Source organism: Coenobita brevimanus, chromosome 4 (assembly GCF_032717465.1).
Source record: "Coenobita brevimanus isolate Jiangsu-jjx chromosome 4, ASM3271746v2, whole genome shotgun sequence".
NCBI classification, from domain to species: Eukaryota; Metazoa; Arthropoda; class Malacostraca; order Decapoda; family Coenobitidae; genus Coenobita; species Coenobita brevimanus.
In genome coordinates this window covers 36703111-36726852 of record NC_136957.1, presented here as the reverse complement: position 1 = coordinate 36726852, position 23742 = coordinate 36703111, and the positions used below count along the sequence as shown (strand labels likewise).

The window sequence follows — 23742 nt, the reverse complement described above, 5'->3', positions numbered from 1 at the left end:
GGACACAACACCTCCTGTGGGTCATTCGTGAAGTGATACAAATGAAGGCGTAATATCGTGCAGCCTTCCGTGATACGCAACACTTACATGACGCGCGCGGGATCAATACTACGCAACTACGCAACACGCAACGCAAGCAAGGTATAACGGGACTAAGGTACGTATAAGAGATTTACAACATATACACAAAAATCGGACGTAAAAATAATAAAAAAATAAAAAAAGTGCCAAGCCAGTGAGTTGCTGGAAACAGGGCATCACTTTTTTTTTTTTTTTTTTTTTATAGAATATATAGTCTACATGGTAAATATTATCAAGGTATACCATAGTACTCTCTCTCTCTCTCTCTCTCGTGTGTGTGTGTGTGTGTGTGTGTGTGTGTGTGTGTGTGTGTGTGTGTGTGTGTGTGTGTGTGTAATATCACCAACACCTCGACAACACCAGAACCAGGTGGGCCAACGCTTCTCACTCCTTATGTGGACGTGGAAAGAAAAAACATCACACACACACACACACACACACACACACACACACACACACACACACACACACACACACACACGCAACGCTTTAACTGACTTCTAAACCCAAGGAGTTACTGAATCCTTCCCCCATACTTTTTACTTGGATACAGAGGGACAAGAACAACGACGACGATGACGAGGAGGAGGAGGGGGAGGAAAACGACAGGACGATGATGATAATGCCGACGACTCTGATATAACCCTGATAATAATGATAACAGCAATAAGTATACACAGTGTCTTTGCATAGTCATGGGCGAGTGGATAGGCTACAATACCACCTAAATAGTTCCTGTTTGCTGCCCCGCCCAGGTCACGAGGTCAGAGTGGTGGGTTCCTCTGATGACCCTTCATGACCCAATATAGTGATTTATGGTGTGGTCTACACTGTAACTATGGTGAGGCCGATCTTGTAGTGCAGTGCTATAAAATACTGATGAGGCTTTACCAACACCATAAGTGTGTGTTGGGGGGGGGATTGTGTGTGTGTGTGTGTGTGTGTGTGTGTGTGTGTGTGTGTGTGTGTGTGTGTGTGTGTGTGTGTGTGTGTGTGTGTGTGTGTGTAACAGATAGAGAGAGAGAGAGAGAGAGAGAGAGAGAGAGAGAGAGAGAGAGAGAGGCAATACTTCACGAAAAACTTAACCCCAAATATCACCAGCATAAAAAGTAAACAAACCATAAAATTCTTAGCTGAAAATGTTAAAAATAAATAAATAAATAAATAAATAAAAGGAATGCATGAGGCGTCTATATTCATTTTGTGTGTGTCCGACTGAGTACCTAGACCTCACAGTCTGTTATCTGAAGCCTGACACAAAATAAGAGGCGTGAATAAGTGTCCAGTTGCATGATCAGGCTACCATCACGCCCTCCCACCCCTCCTGTCCTGTACCAATCAGTGAAACAGATGGTGATTAAGATGGTTTTCCTTTTATATGCCTTGCGGTCTGGTAGCTATTAAAACTCTCTCTCTCTCTCTCTCTCACACACACACACACTTTCCTATCCATCCGCATTATTGTTATCAGTCTTCCACCTCATACACAAACGTTCTAATCTAGCCATTAAGATAGTACTGAGGGAGTGATTGCAGTGTACCTTCGTGGGAGTGTTTTGATTTCCCTACGACCTTTGCTACACCCACAGTACACCCCCCCCTCACCTCATTCCCACTACCCCCTCCCCCTCACCCCACTCTCACAACCCCATCCCTTCACCCCACTCCTAGTACCCTCTCCCCACTCCCACTACCCCCTCCCCCTTATCCCACTCCAACTACCCCTCCCCTTCATCCTACTCCCACAACTCCCATCACCCCACTCCAACTACCCTCTCCCCATCATCCTACTCCCACTACTACCTCCCCTTCACCCCACTCCCATTACTTCCTCCCCATCACCCCATTCCCCATCCCCATCACCCCACTCATGCACCTCTCTCCCCCTCCCCTGCAGCCTAATATGCACTTCTACCGCCATAACCACATCATTCCCGTCTAACTCCACCTTTTAGCACTGCAGACCCAAATAACCAAGTCTACCCTCATATACCTCACTAAAATCAAAATAAAGTTAATAAGCAAATAAACTTATAACAACAATTCTGATTTTTTTTTTATTAATTACAATCTCGTATCTTTACTACCCAGGAAAAATAAATGGTTCATAATACCACCCGTATCTACACCACTTCTCAACACCCATATCTATACCACTTCTCAACACCCACATCTATACCACTGCTCAACACCCACATCTATACCACTTCTCAACACCCATATCTATACCACATCTCAACACCCACATCTATACCACATCTCAACACCCACATCTATACCATATCTCAACACCCACATCTATACCACATCTCAACACCCACAGCTATACCACTTGTCAACACCCACATCTATACCACATCTCAACACCCACAGCTATACCACTTGTCAACACCCACATCTATACCACATCTCAACACCCACATCTATACCACTTGTCAACACCCACATCTATACCACATCTCAACACCCACATCTATACCACTTGTCAACACCCACATCTATACCACATCTCAACACCCACATCTATACCACTTCTCAACACCCACATCTATACCACTTCTCAACACCCACATCTATACCACTTGTCAACATCCACATCTATACCACTTGTCAACATCCACATCTATACCACTTCTCAACACCCACATCAATACCACTTGTCAACACCCACATCTATACCACTTCTCAACACCCATATCAATACCACTTCTTAACACCCATATCAATACCACTTCTTAACACTGAACTCACTCTTGGGTTTCATTACATTCACCCCATAATCACGCCTTCAAAATTCATCGTTCCATTTCACAATTTAACCACACACACACACACACACACACACACACACACATGCATTAGTTTTTGGAAGGTCTTGGGGGACGGGTTAAGAAGTACTGTTGCCCTAAAAAATTCTGTCCCGCTTCTCTCTCTCTCTCTGGATTTTTGGTCAGTAGTCCCGTCAGTCAAGGAGGCTCCCTAACACCTCTTCCTAAGCGATTTATTTTCATTATTACTCCTTATTCCTCTTCTGTGTATTTTCTACCATTCCAATACCACCATTTTCAGCATAACATACCAACTGATATTAGAGGAAGTATCCAAAAATAAACCGCTGAGGAAGAGGTGCTAGGGAGCTTCCTTAACCTGCGAGAATACGCAACCAGGAAATGATACTGGAGAGGGACGCCTTCACGTGGTGGCACCCATATAACAAGAGCTGTATCCGGTTATGCAGTGTCCCTCAACTCCCTCCCTATCCTATGAAGAGAGGATCGTGAGCTGAAAGGAGGGGAACTTCAGCCTGCAGTGCACCGAGTTCACACTACAATTAACCTAGCACTGCGAATTCAACACCTGATATCACCTGTACCAATCACGAGCGAATTTCATCAGTATGTCTCAGTGTCGGTGGTTCGATATCAGTACCCAAAAGGTGACATGTGAGAGTATGTAGTCAATTGCGTATGCCTACGAGGATTACTGGCCCTCAGGGAAAGGAAAGGATACTCTATGCTAGCACTAAAATAACTTATCATCATCGTCACCATCATCATCCATATCTACAGATCAACAAGCAAATCTCTCCTTCTCTCCTCCTACTCCTCTTCATCATCATCATCATCATCATCATCATCATCATAACAACAACAATATTAATAATAATAATAGCTAATAATAATAATAATAATAATAATTTTCAAGGGTACAGATGATCAGGCAAAACTCTACCACCACCACCACCACCATCCCCCTTTTCTCCCAGCTACAGACGAACAAACAAAACTTACTCTCTCTCCCTCTTACCCTTGTCTCTCTCATCACCCTGTCCCACTTTTATCATGACTAGACATCCACCAGACATGACAACACAATACAACGTCCACCCTCATGTTCCACCTCCTCCCAGGCCTCTTCCACCGCCACTTTAACCTCTTCCCTCGCCTCTTCAACCTCCTTCCCGGCCTCTTCAACCTCTCCCCCGCCTCTTCAACCTCTTCCCCGGCCTCCTCCACCTCTTCCACCGCCTCCTCCACCTCTTCCACCGCCTCCTCCACCTCTTCCACCGCCTCCTCCACCTCTTTCACTGTCTCCTTCACCTCCACGACGTCTTGTACTCGTCTTGCTACCATCTTAAGATTTTACTCAAGCAGAATGTCTTAGCAATGAAAGAGTTTAATGAAGGATAAATCTGACCTCTCCATGGGAATTTAAGTCTCTCCCAATCTGAATGAAATAGTGTGTTGGTAAGGTATCTAGATTATAAAGATGTCACAGCAGCTTTCTCTCACTCTCTCTCTCACACACACACACACACACACACACACACACACACACAATCATCCCGCGTTACCAGGAATAAAAACTCACCTCACAGGGCTAAGAGAGAGAGAGAGAGAGAAGGAGAGAGAGAGAGAGAGAGAGAGAGAGAGGCAGTTGAGATCTGAGATAGTTAGCGTGGGAGAGAGACTTTAATTTCACTTTCATTAAGATGACGGATGAGCAAGGACATGTGCGAGGACGGCTCTGTGTGTGTGTGTGTGTGTGTGTGTGTGTGTGAGAGAGAGAGAGAGAGAGAGAGGGCAGAAACCACATAAATGGGTAAATAAAGAAACAGAGACAGGTGGGTGCGTGTAGGTGGGATGGAGAGTTGGAAAGCCGTGTAGGTGGGTGCAAGGTGCTGTAGAATCATGTACTGTACGTGGGTGATGGTGGAAAGGAGAGTCATGTAGGTGGGAGTAAGTTAGGTGCAGTAGAATCATGTACTCTACGTGGGAGAAGGTGGGGTGGAGAGTTGTGTAGGTAGGTGGGTATAAATGGGGTGGAAAGTCAGGTAGGTAGGTAGGTGTAAATGGGGTGTGGAATCATGTACTCTACGTGGGTGAAGGTGGTGTGGAAAGTTGTGCGGGTGGATGTAAGTGGGGTGCGGTAGAATCATGTACTCTACGTGGGTGCAGGCGGGGTGGAGAGTCGTCTAGGTGGAGTGTAGAGTCATGCAGGCGAGTGTAAATGAGGTGCCGGGTGTAGAATCAAGTACTCAACGTGGGTGTGGGTGTTGGTGAGGGTGTGGGTGTGGGTGAGGGTGTGGGTGTGGGTGAGGGTGTGGTGGTAGGGAGAGTAGCAAGGTAGGAAGGCGGCCAGTGACCCCCCCACCCCCTGTATCAATATTTCATCCCCGTCTCTCGCAATGACATTTACTCTCTCTAGGCCAGACAAAGACACGCTCCCCAGTTCCCACCCCTTGCCTGGCATCTCAATTTCTTAGAGGCGGACACCCTTCTCGTCTTTATGCATCAAAGAAGTTATTTTATTTTTCATCTGATGGGACTAGGCCATTCCCTCGTCTCGCTCTTAACTGGAACACCTAAAGATCTACACGTCATTTCCTACGCTACTACTGACATCTTAATTTCATACATGCGCACATCCTTCTCGTCTTTATGCAACGGAAAAGAAAGACATAACCTAAACTAAAACACACACACACACACACACACACACACAGCAAGAAAGCCCTCATATCAAATTCTATCTTTGCCTGAGACACGCAAACCAGTTTCTCGAGAACACTTGGCATCTTAATTTGCTACAGGGAAGCATCACACACACACACACACACACACATACACACACACACACAGACGCAAACTAAAGACCTACCATTACGTGAAAATATACGTAAAATAAAAAATCATCATTATCGGAACCATCTTTGCCATATTCAAGCTTTACACACACACACACACACACACACACACACACACACACACACACACACACACACAACACGGAAGTACGAGAACTGAATTATATCACGGCCATAATTACAAGTTTCTTAACGCATACAAACTTTTATTCGTTACATAGAAATATATCCTTACATCATCGTATATTAAAAAAGTAATAATAATAATAATAATAATAATAATAATAATAACGTCGTAAATGTTCACGAAAAGCAGCAAAGTTAACATCTTTACTGTTTATTATCTTACACTCTTGCTACCGACATTCGACCTCAGTTTACAAGCGCTATATACCAACTCTAACGTGCCCTAGAAATGCTATCTCTTTGCCTGAAATTCTTGGCAGCAACACTACATGAATACCAGAATGCGATGCTAGTGACGAGGATGTGTTGCTGGGCGAAGCATTGTCTTATTCTGCCACTAAGTTACGTGAAATTAACTCCAAAAGGACGGAAGAGACGAGGAAGTGTTATTAGGCGCAGCACTGTCTTATTCTGCCACTGAGCTACGTGAAATAATCTGCAGATGGACGTAAATCTGGTCCAAGCTAATATAAAAGCACAACACCAGTGAAGAGGTTAAGGCGGTATCAAAACCCGCTCTTTGATACCGTAAGTCTCCTGAGCTGAATAAAATTGTCTGGAACGCAAGGAGAGAGAGAGAGAGAGAGAGAGAGAGAGAGAGAGAGAGAGAGAGAGAGAGAGAGAGAGGGACAGACAGACAGATCCTTCCCAAGTTAAATAAAATCGCATAGTGTTGGTAAAAAGAAAAACGGAAGTCATGATCATGGGCAAATCGTTAGTATTAATACTACGAGAGAGAGAGAGAGAGAGAGAGAGAGAGAGAATAACTGTACTGAAATGGTTAACAATACATCAATTTCTAGGCCAACAATGTCACACCAATTTCTCTGTAATATTCGCCACTTTATTTAAATTGCTACAGAGAACCACCAATGTTACAGAGAAGCATCGCCCTTTGTCCTTTACCCAGAAAACATCATAATTCGTTACACAGAATTAATTATATATGTGCTTCAGAGAAAAATTATATCGTAGCTTTAATATTAACAATTTAGCCACGATCATGACTTTCCATTCTCACTCTCTCTCTCTCTCTCTCTCTCTCTCTCACACACACACACACACACACACAGGAAATTTAGCAATTAAAAAAAAAAAAAAAAAACTTGCCATGTGACCCTGACTGTTCTTAAAAATAATGGGTCACCTCCCTGGCTGATCTCTAACCCTTCCACCAAGTTAGTTTGAAATTGGATTTAAAATTTTCAATTATTCTCCTTTCTCACACACACACACACACACACACACACACACACACACACACACACACACACACACCTGCCTCACTTCGTCTGTAGTACCAATAACCTTCCTCATACACCAATAGACCACATTCTTGTACTACTTCCTATAACCTCAACATATTACCCTCTTTCAAACATTATAACACTGAACTCTCCCTCACACACACACACACACACACACACACACACACACACACACACACGAGAGAGAGAGAGAGAGAGAGAGAGAGAGAGAGAGACCACTGCCCAGTAACTCTCACACTGCACCGGATGCGAACACTTTAGCCACCAGCAGTCACAGGCCACTCCACTGCACCACCGCTCTCTCGTTCTCGTTCGCCCTCTCTCTGTGCATGGTAGGTGGAGGGCCATAGGAGTCGTGCAAATACATTATAAAATTCGAGAAGGATATTACTACCCATACACCATAACGAAAATTGGTAGGATAATATCAAGAAATAATTTATGGATTATATACTACACACACACACACACACACACACACACACACACACATTCTTTTAAAAGATCCTGAAAACACGGCACATTAGCAGAGAAACCCCAGTAGGTTATTCAACGTTACAAAAAAACTTTCCAACAGTTACCTTTAAAGACTAAGCCAATATATACTGAGCTACGTCACACTGTTTCCTTGAGGTGGGGGCAACATGCTTCCATATACGTGTTCTTGCCTCCCAGTCTAACCCCACAGGCCTTGATCCTGCCTGTAAAGGAAGCTTGCAACTCCCATCTTTACCCATGTTTATTTGTAACTAATGCTATATGTTCACCTTAGCTACACTTCCTCTGTTTTCATTAGACGGAACTGGACCATTCACACAATTTTAATTCAAGAACTTTGAGGTTTTATATATGGGGCAGGAATGCGCCTCCTTGGTTACTAGTCAAATCAACCCTCTAATCTGACTGCTCCTTGCCATCAACTAAGGTGAAAGGGGTTCAGGATCTTTGTCAGGCAAGAGTAAATGCACTATTGGCAAAAAATTAACATCTCTCTATCTTGAATGTTAAGTTATACCAAGAGAGCAACATTACAGTGTGGTGTCGGTCAGGAATAAATGCTACACGAAGGATACTGAGCCGTACTACTGCCTTTTTCTGCCGCTGAGCTGTGATATAAGCTTCGTAGGGACCAAAAATATCCACCAAGTTAAAGTAAATGAAGTATATCTACGTTAAATGAAGCCTGCGTTAAATGAAGCCTCCGTTAAATGAAGCCTCACCAAAGTTCACGTCCATCATCAGGCGCCAAGGTTATGTTGATCAATATGGCAAGCTGATTCTATCCTTTATCTCTATTGTCAGACGCTTAATCCCGGAGTTTATCTATGAAAGGTTGCTAGAGAAGGACGACTTCATGTGGTGGCACCGATAAAGCCAAGCGGGTCAACTGCCTGGTTTTACAATAGGTTACGTCCTTCCTTTACTTCCCTATCCCCCTAAGACAGCAGGACAGAAGGGTAACTTAAGCCTGCAGTCCATCGGGTTCACGTTTCAGCTGAGCCTCGGGCCACACCACCACCACCAACCACCACCACAATCACCATCACCACCACCAACTACTACTACTGCTACCACCATACTATTACTACTACTATACTACTACTACTACTACTACTACTATTACTACTACTACTGCTGCTTCTGCTACTGCTGCTACTTACTACTATTACTACTACTACTACAACTGCTACTACTACTACAAATACAACAACCATCAGAAACAACGGCAATAAAAAAAATTATTACCATTCATTACCATCGTCACTTAAAAATTGTGCAGCTTATCGTAAACATCAACAAATGGCGTTCGATCTCAACCCATATTAAGACAGAAAAAAAATCAAGCTGATTATGATGATCTCAGTTCATCATATGTGGTAAGGAAAAAAAGTCTCAGCTCATCACCATTCAATTATCAGGTATGTTTTCTGTAGGACTTTTCTAGCTGTTCTTCCCAAGCTCTCTCTCTCTCTCTCTCTCTCTCTCTCTCTCTCGGCATGTCACCGCAAGAAGGCCTCTCTCCAGCATCCCTATAATTATGTTACACGATACCATCATCACCCAAGACCAGAAAAACAAAAAATAATAAAACAATAAAGGCGTACGGTACGTCAATAAACTGGAGAGAGAGAGAGAGAGAGAGAGAGGGGGGGGGGCAGTCCGTTTAACCCCTTCTTTCCCGCCATTTTTATTATACTTCCTGTTACTTCCTGACGATTTAGGGAAATTCTGGAGTCTCTGAAATTTCTGATTTTGTAAAATTTTGGACAGTGTAAATTTCTGACACTGAAATTTTGGATGTTGTGAAGTTTGTGAAATGTGGGATTATTTTGGATTTTGTTACATTTTCGACTTTTTTTTTTTGAGGGGGGGGGGATTCTGAAATTTGGATGTGATATTTTGGATTTTGTTACCTTTTTCGATTTTTTTTTATTCTGACATTTTGGTTGTGAAATTTCTGGACACTATTTGTAGTTACAGGTTCAGAAAGTCTCCATTAACCTCTTCAGAACTTCATGTATTTCTTAAGCTGAATGAAAGGGCCTGAAGGGAGCAATAATAATAATGTCACCAAATTCAAGGAGTTTAAGCTCAAACAAACACAAACTCCAATTATAAAGCTTCATACCTCACCCTCACACCTCCCCATGCGTCCACACCACACCACACCACACCACACCCAAAACATACCTGGAAAAAAGGAAAAATTGTATAGGATGGACAGACTACCTTAAGAATGGTAATAATAATAATAATAATAATAATAATAATAATAATAACGACAAACATCATCATCACAACATTTCCTTCAACAATTAATAATACTGGAATTAATCATCATCATCATCATCATCACAACATTTCCTTCAACAATTAATAAGACTGGCAGTATATATTTTTATCATAAAAATATAAGATAGGCAATATTCATCATCATCATCATAATATAAGATTCCGTAGGCAGTATTCTTCATCATAATTATCATCATCATTATTCCAGTCAACCTCCCGTTTTCATTTCATTCCCATCAATACCGCCCACTAAAACTAACCAGATAAGTGGCATCTCTCCTACCTTGAGCGTTTACCCTACACGGCTAAAATGTGGTGCTAGTCACGAAGAAGTGCTATATAAAGGGTGCAGAGCTTAGTATTGTCTTATTTTACCACTGTGCTACGGGAATCAAGCCGCATAAGGACGAAAATCTCAACCAAGGTGAACGAACTACAGACTTTCTGGGTATAAAACTTCGGTCCCTTGTCAGAAAGTTAAGCATCCCTCCGGCTAGACTGCCATAAACACCACGATTCCCTTTTGCAGAGTTCCCAATACTTTTCTTTGTTTATTCCCGTCTTCCTCTCAGTCTTCCTCATACCTACTTCATCGTCGGTGCTGGCGAGGGATGCCTTTACGTGGTGGCACCGATATATCCAGGGGGCGGAACTGCCTGGCTATATAAACGTCCCTCAACCGCTTTCCTATGCCGTCAAAAGAGCACGGTGGACTGCAAGACAAAAGTAATATCGTCCTGCAGTCCACTGGGTTCATATTCAGATGAACCTGGGGCTCTTACTACTACTACTACTACTTCCACCACCTCCACTACTGCTACTAGCCTACTTCCACTACCACCACCATCACCACCACTATTACTACTACTGCTACAATGTTACCAATTCCCAAATCTGTTTTATTCCCGCCCATCAATCAGTCTTGAATTTCGTTGCTGTCTACATTAATAAGGGGTGCCAAATCCCTCAGTTCACTTAGGGTGGCAACAATAGATCTGTGCCTCTAAGCCTTTAAATAACTCCACGAAAACGGAGGAGGAGGAGGTATAGTAGTAGTAGTAGTAGTAGTAGTAAACACGAGACCATTTTTAAGCTAGAGAAAATATCAAGACGAAAAAAGATCATAATACTGAAAAAGGAAATTAAATTCATTAGGCACAGCTGGACTGAAATACGACAAGCTGAAAATTAACACTATTAAAAAAATAAGCTTACTATAACCCCAAATGAGACCAAGCAGAGACGGCTGTGATACCGTCTTAAAAAACTGATAACGTGATAGGGGATGATAAGAGTCATGAGAAAGAGGCTACTGTTGGTTTCCTCTTAATCTATCTTGACACACCAATACCGCCATTACACATTCGTTAGTCGTACGGTCTATCAATCCATCTGAACCTATCCATCTATCTGTGAAAGTCCGCCACTACTCGAGCATTTTGTTATTCGCACGGTCTATCTATCTATCTGTAGAGAGAGAGAGAGAGAGAGAGAGAGAGAGAGAGAGAGAATTATATAAGCAACACGAGTATCGTAATAAAACTCACAATAAAAAAAAAAAAATGAAAAAAGTATAAACACTAGAGCATAAGGTATTCTAATATCACCTAGCATCCCTTGCCTCCATCCCTGAAAACGTGCAAAGTCTACAAATTAAGACTTTCACTGGGATGACCTCTTTATTTCACTCTCACTATACTCTGTTCACTCTTACTGGGCGTAAAATTGCCACCTCTCCAACTTGAATGATGAGAAGTAACAATAAATTAACACTGGAATATGATGAGAGTCATGAAGAAGTGTGATGTATAGGATGTTAAGCCGTAGCATTGTTTTATCCTGCCACTGAGCTACGAGAAATATTCTGCAAAAGGACGAAAATTTCTACCTAGTCAAAATGAATGAACTACTGTATATGAATCTACCACCAGACTTTATTCAACTTGGAAGAGGCCATTCGAGTGGTTGGTCACAGCCGTTATTAACCCTTTCACTGCCATATGAGGAGAATGGAGAATGAGGGACTGAGTAGCCGAGTGCTTGTCAGTGAGGTAGAAAGGGAGAGGGAGAGGGGGAGGTGGAAATCAAGGAAGGCTATGCAATGGAGGTATGGGGATGGAGAGGTATATGGGGAGGTGGAAATCATGGGAGGCTATGTAATGGAGGTATGGGGATGGAGAGGTACATGAAAAAGGGTATGTGAATCAAAGAATGGGCAGCCTGATGGCACATGACAATGACATGGAGGTGACAACTGGATTAATACAGCCGTTATGGATACACATATAAATGGACAGACTCCTGGGAGACTTTTAAGCCAAATAAATTCATCTGAAAGTAAAATAATACCTACACAGTGGCACCATCACAAAGAAGGGGTTATCCTCTTATCATGTTTCTGATGCAAACTTTGTCAAGGTAAGCTTATACTTCAAGGTCGAATCAAGTTTATACTTCAGGGGCATCACCTGAAATCTTCATTTAATCTCCATTTTCAAAAAGAATGTTATTAAAATCGTGATTCACTGTGTGAGAATTAGGCCCCTCCCACCCTGATAGGCTAACCTTATCCCTCTTCCCTAATATATTAGCAGAACTTGTGAACATTACAGAACCTAACCCCTCTCTCCGAAGAGTGAAACTATAGGTAAAAACACAAAAGCAGGCTTAAATTTTATGCCTATTAACTGTACAAGAAGTCACTAACTCTTACTTGGGTATGTGATCACTACGGTATTATATTCAGCTGAGGAAGAGGTAAAAAAAATAATAATAAATAATAATTATTATTATTATATTATTATTATTATTATTTAAGGCTATCAATTTTTGTTTGGTCCTGGTCTTCCTCTATTGCACATCTGTTCTAACTTGGCAAAGATCCCTAAACCCTTTCAGCTCAGTAAATGGATGTATAATTAGACTGGATGGCAAATTTGGCTAGCAACTATCAAGGTTCATTCCTGCTTCATAACAAAGGCTCATCAATTGCATGCAACCAAAACTTAGTAGGCCTGTTCATGTAGCAGGAGTGGTCCAATTCCATAAAGTATGAACAAACCGACAAAAGTGCATCAGGTTCCCAACTGTATTGCTGCGTGTACAAAGACAAGGGGGAAATGGAGTACACCAATATAACTGACCCAAGAACTGAACTCATAGTAAAATCCAACTTAAACTAACATTGGGCATTATCTTAGCAACTGAGAATATAACAGATATGCTCCCTCTCATAAACAAAGCATCTCCCAAATGATGTACATGTACCTGTCATTAAATTCCACTTCCCAATCACACTGGTCATGCTTAGCTTAAAGGTCTTCGTAAACAGAATATATACGAGCACAAGAGAAGTTGTTTAGGCTACTTGTTGTCTACAAGATATTCTGTGATACCAGAGGGCAGTCACCACACTCTGAGACTGTAACATGAAACTGGAACCTCACAAAAACCCAACATATGTACTATACTGTGCATTATTCATATTTGCACACAGCTGTGATCAGAAAAAAAGTGTTGGAGGGTCTCCTTCCCATGGCAACACTAATATAGCTACATGGTTCTGTTGCCAAGTCACACAGTACTACTGTCCCTCAATTCCTTCCCTATCCTCTGCTGAGATGATGGACTTCAGAAGAAGACAACTTCAGACTACAATTTACCAGGTTTGCATTCAAATAAGACTCGGGCTACAAAAACATGGAAAAAAAAAAGTCTCACTTCATGAATGGAAAGGTTATATGTACTGCACAATCAAAGGATTCAGTGCTGCACAACAATGTACCTTTGTTTATGAACACAATGAAAGCTTAGATCCACCTATCTGTAATGAAGCTTTGTGTGGAGACACGTGGGAAATATGGAGTAACATGAACATGATTTAGTTAAGGTATTCATATGGTTTTTTGGCCACAAAAACCACTTTCAAAGCCCAATTTGCTATTGCTTATTTTTCTTTTGTTCTTTTTTTTTTTGGTCATATATTGTATTCAAATCCCAAAATTTCTCTTATTAACAACTCAACAAGAACTGAAAAATAATAATAATAATAATAATAATAATAGTAATAATAATAACTTCCTCATAATGGTAAAACTCAATACTAAAAAGTAATAATAATTATATAATTTGTGATTAAATGTAAATGATAGGTAAACTTGTGAAACCCTATATTCTGTCCTTAACATTTACTGCAAAATACAGGAGGATGTAAAGACGAAATATGCAAAACTAATTAATTAACAAATTTCAATCCAATGACAGTGTGGTGCATGAGGTGAGTGTATTGTGGTGTGTGTGTGAGGGAGGGGGGGGAAGCATTTCACTGAGGGCACAGTGTATCGTTTGTGAGCTGTATTTTGTGCTGGGTTTAGTGCTCCAACCTAATATGACTCATCAATGCTTTAAATCTGAGGGGTGACTGGGGTTTATTACTGATACAGTGCCACTTTGGCTGAATGACTGGTCACTCTTGTCTTAAATGTCTGGACCAAGTATTCTAGCCCTGTGTCCCTGTGCAGGTACAGAAAAACCCATAACAAAAGGAACTCCATTTAAAGGCTGCTGTGTGTACTTGTTCGGCACTCAGACCAGGGTTCAATTCCTAGCAGAGACAGTTAGTTACGCAGGTGTTAGTGCTGTACATCCTAACCCTGAATAATCTTGAAATAAAAAAATACTATCTCAAGAGGAAATGAGTCACTACCAAGATCTGACAAAAAATACTGTACAGCCTAATGAATATAAACTGAAATGTTCTCTGTACATTTGTCCTTCACATAAATACATCCTAAATAGCCACCCCTTACAGAATTTTGGCAAGTGGCTATAGACAGACAGATATAGAACCCATGTCCAAGAGACTGAATGGAACTGGGCATTTCAAAAGTTACTATGGGGGAAACCCTGACATTTGGACCTGGGAGTTTTGCAACTATGGCCTACAAGAGGAGTATGGTATGCAAAGTATCCTTCCAGCAACAGTCTACATGCAGCAACCCCGGGATGCAATGGGATATATTGGGGGGGGGGGAGTACTTTCTTACTGAATGGCCTAAAACTAACACTCTCTTATAAAAACCTATTAGCCCCTTTACTAAGAAGGCTATCTTGTGGGAACTGACAGAAAGAATTTCTAACCCTTTCATTACAGGTTTCCTCTAGGCCAGACTGATTACCCTAACAAACATCATCTACCTCGAGCAAGAAAATTTACAGGAATGAGCTATCAACACTATTTATTCTATCATCCAGTCCTTCACTGCCTCATCAAGAGTATAAGGGCCCAGGTTTAGTGGAGGTTATTCTCAGTCCCTTAAGCCAAACATCCTCTTGAAATGAATACTGGCATTCATAACACAATAATATAAAAAGAATCTGATCAAATGGTTTCACTGTAAAAGTTAGGGTAGTAGCATATATACATTTACTTATCCCTACCATCTCACCCACACATCCCCATGCTCACATATACAAAATACGTAACCGGTACCAGTAATTCTCTCTCTCCCTCTCTAAACCCAACCCCACATCCACACATAGGCCTACTCATCCACACACATCCACACATACTCGTACAAAACACAACTCTCTCTACCAATCCTCACACCCACACATATGAAACACTACTCTCTCTCTCTCTCTACCCACACCCACACATAGGAAACACTACTCTCTCTCTCTTTCTCTCTCTCTCTCTACCCACACCCACACACAGGAAACACTACACTCTCTCTCTCTCTCTCTCTCTCTCTCTCTACCCATCCCCACACCCACACACAGGAAACACAACTCTCTCTCTCTCTCAGCTGGCAGTGGTGTGCTGTACCCAAGCCACTCAGCTGATCTCAAGGTCAGCATAGATCAACAAACACCAAGTTGTCAAAAGTTTTCTCTTTTTTCTCTTTACCTTGAACTGTCACACTGCAGCACCACAATATATTCTGGGACACTGTACCTCAACAAAACATCAAATTATAAGCATCTCCTACCAAAGACCGTGAGTGAATTAACAAGCAATTACAGAAGAGTATAATTTCCCAGTTCTCTCTCTCTCTCTCTCTCATATCAAAGTACCAAAACATTTAGGAACACTATCCCTCAACATCATGGCAAACTGTAAGCACGTCCTAATAACTGTGGGTGAATTAACATGCAATAAAACTGTACTATCCATACTACTGTTGCTTAAAAAAAGGATACAGTATAAAGAATAACACTGACACTGTCCCTTAACATCATGATAAACTGTAATTATCTAAAAAAATTATTATAAATGAATCAACATACAAGGGAGTGAAAATCTGAAGCCTGGAAAGACTAAGCCCAAAACATACTCGTAATAGTCGACTGCACTTTGCCACATACCGGTATCCAATCTGTAGTCTACCATAAGTACTTTTTAATGGGTCTGAATTTAGACTTGGAAACCACACGATGACAATCAGTTGTTTATCCTCATCTAAATGTCAGAAACATACCGTACACCATCACCATTCTAACCACACCTACATATAGCTACATGGTTCTGTTGCCAAGTCACACAGTTCCAAACGCTTGGAACATGTACATGCATAATTTAACGTTGTGATCATCCTAACATTACTTTATGCAATTATAAACAGTGACTAGAATCCTTGGGGGGGGGGAGATCCTGGGGGGGGGAAGACAGGAAGAAATAAACAGGGTCCTGCAAAAAAAAAAAAAAGGGCACACTACCTCTTTCACTGATCATTCAGTTTCAAAATTCCCAGTCCCTCCACACATGAATCCATCTAAACCAACATCCCAGTACTGTACTTCATATATGACACTCATACAACACAACTGACAGTTCACACTGATAATCCTTTGCTTGTAACACACCTCACAAACTATACAATGATAATCCCTGCCTATTCTTATGCTACAATGAGAAAAGGGACATCCCGGAACCCAATAAACTCGTATTGGTATGCATTGTATTTTTTCTTCCACAACTAGCTAATATATCAGTACCCTACCTGGTAACAATCAATATCATCAACTGGTATCAACTATCATTATTACTGTACTGTACTAATCATTTCTGGCAGTCCTGGTTAATATCGTATGGATATCCCACTGCTATATAGCCTATGTCTAGAGCTGCTGCTCTATAGACATGATCCTCTCCTTAGTTCCATATTTCTGTACTAACACCTACAGATGTGGATGAAGAGTGAAGTTTAGCTACAGTATATACCACATATACCATACCGTACGTGAAATATTATGCACATACCATCCTACTACTAATCAACATCATCCCACCTGTTTGCAGAATGCAATATTCAATCCTAGGAGAATCAGATAACCAAAGAACCTAAGTAGTACAGTACAACTCTCACTCTGGTTTCTCAATATTTCAGCAATTCCATAAGCTAGTTTATTTTTGGCACCCCAGTTTACAATGGAAGAGTTGAGGGGTAGGATGGGACTGGAATGTATTGGTCCTGTGATGAGGCGAGATAGACTGAGATAATTTGGGCATGTGGAGAGGATGGAGGATGATAACTGGGTGTGGAAAGTGAGATGTGTTAACATTAGGAGTACAGTTGTGACAGGAAGACTGAAAAAGACCTGGGATGAGGTCACTGAGTGTGACCTCAGGGATAAGGGACTGAATAGGGAAGCTGCCAGAGTCAGAGATTAAGTACGGTAGCATGGAAAGCCGCCATTAGGTGACCAGGGCTGACGCATGCAAGTAGGCTGGAGAGTTTAGAAACAAAACAAGTATTATATACGGTACAGTACTGTACTGGGTATCAGAAGTCTCAGCCAAAGGAGACTGGAGAAGCAGCAGTGTGAGGTGATGGAGAGATATGGCAGTGTCACAGATTGTCTTCTACAGCACAGTGACTTTCTTTACCTTGTACAAGTGTTATGAATTTCACTGTTGTAATTTTGTATATTGCATTCATATATTCTCTTAATAGGCTTTTTCTTGCTCTTTGAACCCTACCTCACCATATCCTTGGGCAGGAAAAAAAAGAGAGGTCTGGATGATGATGACGATGATGCATAACTATTAACTACCAAACATTTACTGAAAGTCTGAAAATTCACATTCAGATATGGCAAATGCAACTGTCAGTGAGGAATAGTCTGACCCATCTTAAAACCCTGTTCCAATGTATACTCTGGTTGTCATATCATTAACTGGTAGAGTATATAAGCCCAACAAAGGGTAAGGTACAGTGAATATAGTACTGTACCTGTAATGAGGTTTTTACCATATTACCGTACACTGTGCACCCAATTGACCCAATCGACTGTACCAGAGCACATGTAACACAGCACAAGAAACCAGAAATACAAACATCATCATCATTAGGGCATCTGGCAATAAATAGATAGATAGACAGATCATCATCCTCACTCCTTTTTTCCATTTAAGGTGGGAAAAAAAAAAAAAAAAAAAAAACTGAGATGAATGTAGCAGAACAGCCTAAAACATATCTGAATGAGACTTGAGACTCAAGGTAATTTATACCACTGTCTTGAACAAGTGACAGGATATCTAATATTTCCAAAACGGAGAAAATCAAATCTAACCATTCAAAATTACTCTCTCAATTTCTATTCTAGGCTTTCCAATGGTCACAGTAAGCATCCACAGAACAAAATCCATCATAATTTTATAGTGAATGGTTATGGGAACAGTTCAACTTTCTGCAACCAATAACATTAGGCTATATAGGCTAAAGGTGAAATAAAACATTCTGGAAAAATCTCAAGAAGAGTTCTACACACATATAAACAATGGTCTATTGTCCTTCCATTTGCGTGTCATGCGAGGACAAACGTGTATAATGTAGCTACTGTTCTCCATCATGATGTTAATCTCTACTATGATGTAAAGTCACCCCAAAAAGTACCGTATCGCGCAGGTAGGGCATGATGATATCTGAAATGATCATTATAGCTCATGAATTTTCGGTAAAATTTATCTGTACTGTACATACAATAGAAGTACGGACTAGAAACTGTCACAAACAAGCCATGTATTGCATCCTTGAGACAGCAAGTTTATAAGCATGGGGAAAAATCATTGTTCAGTTTCTAGCAGCCATTGTCCGGTGCCTTAAATTGCTTTGCTTCAAGCGTGCACCGAAACTTTTTGGTGTGAGTGTATACAGTATTTTATTTCTGCTATCTCCAGGTAATTTATTCATCTTAATGAGAAACTTTTCCAGCTGGAGGAGTTAGATATGGCCTTCAGTAATCTCTTCACTATGAGAATGTGTCCAAAGCTGAATTAAGAAGACTGACATTAGCTACAAGAAAAAGATGTCCTCGGGCTGAAAGGGATAAAATGTTGCAGTGAAATACTGTGCTGTGGAATATATCACAGCAAACCATATCTAGCTGCTGCCACGGTTTGATATGAACCCCTCCAACCCAATGATGTCTTTATGTCTCCTTGCCATCAGATGATTTATCCACATTAGGAATGCCTCCATGTTGTGAAGTTCCAAGTGAAAGCTGGATCTAACACCCCCAGTTCAAAATGCCTGTCCAAAAATAATAAAATTCAAAACATTTGGGACGCTTGATACTTCTTAAACACCGGCATGGAAATAGGCTACTGGTACCAGTACAGTATATGAAAACTCTCTTTGACTGAGGTGATTTTGAAAATCTCAAATTTACTAACAGCAAGTAATGACACAGCTCCAAAACATGATACAACCAGTATTCTAAGTAACTTCTGCAAATGCAAGGTAACAGCCTTCAATCCATATGCATTACTATCCAGGCTTCTATTCACTGGTAACTATAAGACTAAAGTACAAAACACTACTACTGGCCCTACATGGCTAGGCCAGTGTAGGAAATAGTTTCCCATGTTCCAATACAATAAAAATCTACATGTCATTAATATACTCGTAAACTATACTTTTTTTTTCTGAAAAAAGGCTAATACATACTGTACACAGTATAAAACACTGCAATAGCTACATTTTGGGGGCAATTTTTTAGTCAGGTCTCATTATACATATGTTCAGTACGGTATGTGTTATGTTGACAGAATGATTAACTAAAAGTTCATATACCCAGTTTCACAACGATATCAAAATTTGCTTATAAAATAATTGTGGAGGTCATGTATGACAATCCCAAGCACTGATGGTGCCTCCCGCACAAGCTAACAGTCAAAAGTTTAGACCAAGATGGCCACCCAGTTTACATTTGCTGTCACAATCTCCCTTTCATTTCATTTTGTCCATGAAAGGCCAATGAAACACCACTGCTATTGCCAAATAACAGATGATGTGGTCAACAAATAGTGGGGTGTGCAATATTACATGGCGTGACATTTTTGTGTGTGTGAAATACTGTAAGTTGTGACTTGGAAATCATGTCTGGCAAGGAATGCGTGGTGCTACTGAAGGCACCAAGGGCAAGCCTAAATAGGTACGGTAATTCTTTAAGATTATTAAGTGGCCATTCACCCCCTCCCAATCCCCAGTGAACCCATATTATATCGGCTTCAGTATATAATAAACTGTTATGAACAGAGAACACCAGTAATCTGGTGTATGGATTATTTTCTTTATTCATTTGTTCTTCCTTCCTCTGTTCTGCTATTAAAAAAAAAAAAAAAAAATGAATTTTCACTTCATGTAACCCCTTCACACTCTGTACTGAGGCATGACTGTATATAGGCCTACTTAGTTACCATTTCATGTCCAAGGCACAATCTTCACAAATGAAATCTAAAAATAATCTTACACCATTGTGTTTTCTCAAAATGCATTTTTTTATTTTTAAGCTTTCCTCTGCCTTGTCCCTTATTTTCCTTCTGATCTACACATTGCACCACTGCCATACATACTTTTGGTTGCTGCGAATGTCTGGCAATTTATTTTTTGTAAGTACCGGTATGTCAGTGTCTCGAGTCACACTCAGAATGTCCAGACATGCTCTGCAACATAAAGTCACTGAAATAATACTGATGTCTGAAGTAGTAATGCTGTCCGAAGTCAACCCATATTCATCAGAAGTCACCTCTGTGATGTAGGGACTTCAGGCACCTACAAGTCTCGTCTTCAGAGCAAATGGATGATGTTTACTACTTTCCTTTTATACATTACTCATCTCCTAATCATTAAAGTATTTTTGTAAAATACTGTACTTGATATATGCATTTAGCTTTCAACCTATATATATATATATATATATATATATATATATATATATATATATAAAATGCTTAATAGGGATGCTGCCAGATCAAGCAGCATGACAGCCACCATTAGACAATCAAGGCAAACGCATGCAAACTTGTTGGAACCTTTACCGGTATAGGCTAAGTGAGAAGAAATGATAATACAGCTGTCATTCAGTCTTCCAGCAGAGGAACAGGGATTTATTTTATATTACTATTTTTTTCTGAACAGTACATACAATCAATCAAGGAATGTCTGCCATGTCAGATATTGTAAACAACATTGAATCTGAAAGGGTTTCAAGATTTCTCAAACTGACAAATATCCAAAAGAGATGTAATTTAGGACTCTAAGCCCTTGGCCACCCCGTGTGGGATACATGGCGTCTGGCAATGAATGAATGAAAAAAAAAAGGTTTGGTGATGCTGGAATAATTTTTTTTTTATATATTTACTTTTTGTTCCATGTATTTTGAACAATTGTTTTTTTTTTTTTTTTTTTTTTTAAATAAAGAGACACAGGATTTCTGAGATGGGGAGTGTAAGGTACTGTAAAAATTTAACTTCCAGTATAAATAAAGGCCACAATCACTCAAAACATTGAAAACACAGAGATATTACATTGGGCACCTGAAAATCTCTTGCTGTACAAATGCAAAAACTTACTACGGTATCAAAAACACTAGTCTATATTTACGATACTTTAGGGGCTGATGCTTTACACTGTTATTTTCGTGTATGGACCTGGCTTTTTGTCCTCTTACTGACATCTTGCCGGAGATATTTCATATATGCAAAAATGTGTTTTCATATGAAAATGCTTTACTTTACCTCCGCACAAGATATACTTTATTTCGTTGCAGATGTACGACACCAACGGTATTGTTGTGCACGATGAAGCAATGCAATCTGTAGTAGCATTTTACAATATAATCTCTTTATGTTTTGCCAGATGTGGTTAGACTGGACATAAAAAAAAAATAAATAGATCAGCAGGCCCTCCTGAGTAAGGGATGGGCAAAAATAAAATACATAAGGTGAATGTGATGGAATACTGGAGCCACTATCGTAAATCTTGGCCTTTTTAAAAACTGCAGCCTAAACAATGGGCATTGCTAATGACCTGGGAATCCCTATCACGTCACCCCCGCAAGTTCAGCTGTCAGTGTCAATCCACACCTCCCACTACTCCCACACCTCCCATTACTCATCTTGCAGTATATAAGCTCCTGACTGACATTTTTCTGCGAAATTCTCGTGAATTTGTCCAAGAAATAATAAGCATATGGCTGTGGAAAGGAGAGGTGTGTCTGTATGTGGCTTCTATTGGTTGGTATGTCAGTCGAGTCAGTCCAAGCCTCCCACCCGTAATCTGACATTATACATACTCCCAATTGATATTTATACCACAGAATCTCACAAATACACCCCTCAAGCAGTGCACAAATAGCCGTGGGGTGGAAGTGACGTTATTGTGTGTTACTGTGTGTGTGTGTGGGGCTTGTGTTGGAAGGTGTGGCCTCACAGGTTATCACTGACGGATGTAAACAAAACTCCATCTCTCTCCACTCCTCCTCACAGCTCACCACCACCACCTCCTCAAACCTAAAATTGCCCATCAACATTAAAATCATCATCATGAATCCCACCTGACCCTTAACACTAACTACTAAGCATGACCGACATTATCCAGGACTTGCAACCAGCCCTGACGTCGCCCAAGTGAAAATGTTCAAACTTGGACGCGGGAAGATGCAAGATGAACTCTCTATCTCACCTGCTATTGAGATAGTGATGCACTATATCCAGGATCTGCCCGTCGATCTCATTCTCCGTAACTTTATAGTTGGGTAATCGCACCGGTAGAGGGTCATCCGAGCGGATATTGGCCACAAAATCGGAAAGATATTTGAGAAACTCAGTGGCATAGCTTCCCTCACACCCCATGACTACACACTGACTGCTGGTGCTCCACCCGGACTGCCAACCCCGCATCAGGCCTGCCAACACAACACACCACAAACTATAAATATTTTTCCATTCATCTAAAAACGCACTTCATAACACCAATATGTTTCTCCACACGGTAGAACCACAGACAATAAACATCCCATATTCGTCAAAAACACATTATGGCACCTATATACTTCATCATCACAAACTATAACCAAAATATTCTTCATTCATCTAGAAACAAAAAATTGTGACTACTATAAACTTCATGTATCAACATCCATTCATAAGTGTAAATAAAATATTCGATACATTCCCAAGTTAGGTTTTGCAGGTGTTGCAAGTCAGTGAACACTATTGTCTAGCAGTACCCAATGATCCTAATCGGCTTAACGCATGTAACTGTCAGTTCAGTGATCTCCAAGTGGCTCTCCGCAGATGAGTTGCTATACTTTTATTTTACGCCTTCGAGACTGGAGAGATATAATTACAGTACTTTAACCACTACCCATAAATAGCCTTCTATTCTTACACCTGTGCCTTGTCTTGCTAAGTTCTGCAACATCAGTCGCATGCACAAAAGAGTAATATGAAACCTTTACCACTTAGGGTCAAGAGTATTT

At 40.7% G+C, this 23742-nt stretch overlaps 1 protein-coding gene across 1 annotated transcript in view; it reads right to left on the bottom strand.

Moving 5' to 3' along the window:
• Positions 1 to 23105, bottom strand: part of LOC145394762 (uncharacterized) — a 554034-nt gene extending 530929 nt beyond the window's left edge. Inside the window, exon 1 of the mRNA XM_080268571.1 lies at positions 22944 to 23105. The gene's annotated coding sequence lies outside the window, so the exon portion shown is untranslated. The remainder of the gene's footprint in view (positions 1 to 22943) is intronic.
• Positions 23106 to 23742: the final 637 nt, after the last annotated feature.